Raw genomic sequence first — 3,968 nt, forward strand, 5'->3', positions numbered from 1 at the left:
TTTCCAGTCTGAAAGGGTTGCATCAGGGGGCCTAGTTTTTCACCCAACCAGCACTTGGTCTTTCATGCAAAACCTCCTCCCAGTGCAGCGAAAGGACATCCTGTCACTGACTTTGAGATATTTTACATGAAGGAAGCCAAGTGTATTGATAACTCAGTTTAACTTGCAGTCCTGGTGAGGGCTGTTAAGTTTTGTACACGTGTCTTGGTTAGTTGCAAAAACTGGCCTTTTCCCAAGCACTGGAGTTGAGAAACATCTTCTGCCTGTGGAGAGACTGCCATTCTCCCCTCTGGCAAGGCGTTCCACTGTCCTGTACCCCCAAGAGGCATTGCCATACTAACGTACTGTACTGTTCAAAGTACTGTTCCCTTCAAGCTTGACTGGCACATGAATATTCAGAACCACCAATTCCAAGCCTTCATGAATTTCGTTCAAAGGAACATGTTTATAGTAAGGTTTAGAGTGGTTGAAGTTAGCTACTTTACAAGTGTCTCATACAAATGAATTTACTTTTTTTATTTTTTTTATTTTTGTAAAGTGACCCAATAATTTGTTGGAATACTTGATTTATAAGTTATAGCATTATATTGGAAAACCAGACACCGTTTTGTGTAAAAAAAAAGAAAATAAGAAAGAAAAAAACCCCACTAAAGCAGAGTTTAGTTCATGAATGTGAAATATTATTATTATTATTTGCACTGTTGCTTCTGGTAGTGTTCTCATTCTGGTCTATGCATGGTGAATAGTGTCCTTTTATCTGTATTGGTTCAGCTTTTTGGATGCTTTATGATTAAGGAACATGGTAAAAGGTTGAATTCATACAAAACATACAGAAATTTGCCACATAAATTTTAATCTGATATTTGAGTTTGGGATAGGGGAAATTGTATTGCACTTGTATAGTTAATTAGCCTATATATATATGTCGAATACCAATTTAGCTTATTCCTAAACACAAATACGCAAAGATATTTGTATTTTATCTCCTCAATTCTTATTAAGATGGCAAAAAAATAGGTTTTCTTTAAGAGCAAATTATCGTATTTATACAAATGTACCTGTAAATAAATACCTACAGTATTGTACAAAGCAACCAAATTCCGTTATTTATTTTATGGAAGTTTATCACTGAAGACTGAATTGGAGGCTACGTTTGGGTACGCTTTACGTGGTGCATCGTACATGCCAGGTGGGTACATAACTCACCGAAAGCCAATAAGAACGCATGCTTGAAAGTGACTGTGCGGTCTGAAACCTAAATCGAATTTACTCGATTGTCTCAATGACAAATTGGCATCACGTTGTGGACCAATGATGTTTAATCTCGTGCGCAGGTAGCCTTGTTTATCTGGCTATGGGTGTGGCTTATATCCAGAGTGTTTTCTCGTTTGTTGTCCGAGGAATCGTGTTGGGATTAATTAAAGTTCAAAGCAAAGGCGCAGGTAGTTCCACCTGTTGTTTGGAATAAATTACAAGGAAAACTCAGTGACACAGCAGAGCTAGTTATGTAGCGAATTGGCTCAGAATACATTTAAAACGAGGTGTCCGGTAAAACTAAATGAATATTGTTCCACTGTACTATGTTAGTAACGGTCGCCAGTTACTTTTAAGACTAAAGCTAAACTGCGTCAAAGTCCCAATACAATTCCTCTAAAGAAGCGTCCTCTGAGACAGATTGCCAACTGGCGTTTTATCCGGATTTTTGGTGAGTTGTCTAGCATACTTCAGAAACACATGTTAGACCCAGGTGTGTTTGTTTTCAAATGTGCGTTGAGCAGATTTTTTTTTTATAACTGAGGATGGGGCCGTTAAATATGATTTTCAAAATCAAAATTGTTTCTGTGTGTGGGGGGAGGGGAGGATTAGCCGTTTTCAAAATGTATGATTAAACCTACGCCCGTGGTTAGTCCTACTCAAAAGTTATGAAGCAAAACTGGTAAGGTGAGTACGCCTATGTTTTCTTTTTAGTCTGTCCTGAGTCTGAGAGCGACTGAGATCCAGTCTCTCATGTGATGGTCGAGTCAGAGCCATGGATCATCGTGGGCAGTACATGGGAAGCCCCCGGTCATCGCTCTCCGCTCCACTGGATGAAACTATGGTGCGGTGACTGCGGTCCCACCATGCCACCACTACAGGATGCGTCCCTGGAAGACGGACGACGGAGGAACTCCGCCGGTCTGGAAGAGATCTTCCGTTGCTCTCTCCGGTTCCTCTTCTTGGCGACCATCGTCACATTGGCTCTTGTGGTCATGGCCTTGCTCTTGCTGTGGAACTACCAGTGCATCATGGTATGGCACATGTGCCGAGAGGAGGAGCACACTGGCTTCCCTAAGATGGAAGGGCCCCACTAAGCGCGGAAGGCTGAGTCTCCTGTCTGTCTGTGGAGGAGACATCTGCTCTGCACGCACTGCCTCTCACGTGCCAGTTACTGTAAAGCTACTGAGGTTATCTCGGTTTTGATAGTTTTATTGATTTAGTTTATTGCTTGACATCCATGGTGCTCTGAAAGGAATGTTATATTTTACCCTCAACTTTAGTTTCCTAAATAGGTAGGCTTATTCTACTTTTTATTAATTTTGGAGGATTGTATTCTCAGACACTTTTATTCTTTTGTTACATATTCAACATTAACACCTCTGCCTTTTAAAAATGGATTTATACCATGGGATTATGGAAAATTATATAAATGGATAATTATTTTGTTATTAGGCCTATATGTTTTAATGTGTGGTCAGTCAGTTGATAAATAAATGAATGATGTGTAATATTTACATGGATTTGACTTTTTCTGATGTTTGTAGTCTGTGACTTGCCACAAGAGGGAAACATTGTCCATTAATATATCTGGTCTTTTCAATTAGTTATATCGTCTTCTCTTCAACGTTGTAAAGGTCAAGTAGAATTGTCATGAGAACGGTTTGACCTTTAGGTGTCTTCTTTAAAAAAAAGCTCCAAGTAATAAAAACAGGGCTCTCAAGTCTCACGCATTTGCCGTGAGACTTGAGCATTTAAACCATTTCTCAACTATATTCAATTAATGGACGAGGCGCAGGCATAGGCCTAGTGAGGGAAGATGTCTGCAGAGTTGATAGTTGTCTCGAGTTATGCAGTTAAATGTCACATTACAAAACATTAACCTGCATGATAAAACTGTAGCGAGGTTAACAAAGGCCACGATCTACGACGAGACGTGCTTTGTCTGCAAAAGTAGACTTAACGCTTACTTCTGCTCAACTTGCGGTCCCTTCTCGAGGCTGTCTATCATTTCAGGTCTTATAATAAATAAATAACTGAAAGGCCTTCCGGATATAGTGAAAATGTTCTCACACTTCTCAAAGCTTCTTACTCATCCTTATAAGACTTGAGGGTTTCATATATGAGTGTGTAAATGCGTTTCACATGCGTCTGCGAGCATTTCTTATGTAGGCCTATGTGTATGTAAGTTTTCAGTTGTATGAATGCGTGTGTTCACGAGTGAATGTCAATGCATTTCATATGCGAGCATTTCACATTTGTGGATGTGAGTTTTCAGTAGTATGAATGTGTGTGAACGTTTCATATGTGAATGTGTTTCATATGTGTTTGTGTAAGGATCAGTCTGAATTATTTCCTAAACGGCTCCTCATACTTGCAGAGCCAAACACATCCAGTTGAATTTCTTTGCTTCTTTTTTTGTTGTTGCTTGAAACAGAGGGCTATATGTAGGCTACACCTAATTATTCAGTTCCTATAAATGATTCCATTCCCAACTGTTGTTCTTTTCCAAGTAAACAACATGGGTCTGGGGGAGAGGTGACTTTCTCAGAGGAACATTTTTCTTGCGCAGGGAGCAGTAACCGTGGAGCTTCACGCAGAACGGTCCCATCATTTCAACAGGGCAGTGTTCTCCGAACGCCGCGAATCTCAATTAAATTACCACCCTGAAATGTTGATATTATGAACGCTAAAAAACATGAAACATTGTAAAT

General features: G+C 39.8%; 1 long non-coding RNA gene across 1 annotated transcript; it reads left to right on the forward strand.

Annotated features, from left to right (window-relative positions):
* Nucleotides 1–1,384: 1,384 nt before the first annotated feature.
* Nucleotides 1,385–2,771, forward strand: LOC136956913 (uncharacterized). The gene is made up of 2 exons (XR_010878247.1): nucleotides 1,385–1,705; nucleotides 1,969–2,771. It is a non-coding gene; the product is annotated as an uncharacterized lncRNA (long non-coding RNA).
* Nucleotides 2,772–3,968: the final 1,197 nt, after the last annotated feature.

This window comes from Osmerus mordax, chromosome 14, assembly GCF_038355195.1.
Source record: "Osmerus mordax isolate fOsmMor3 chromosome 14, fOsmMor3.pri, whole genome shotgun sequence".
Lineage (NCBI taxonomy): Eukaryota > Metazoa > Chordata > Actinopteri > Osmeriformes > Osmeridae > Osmerus > Osmerus mordax.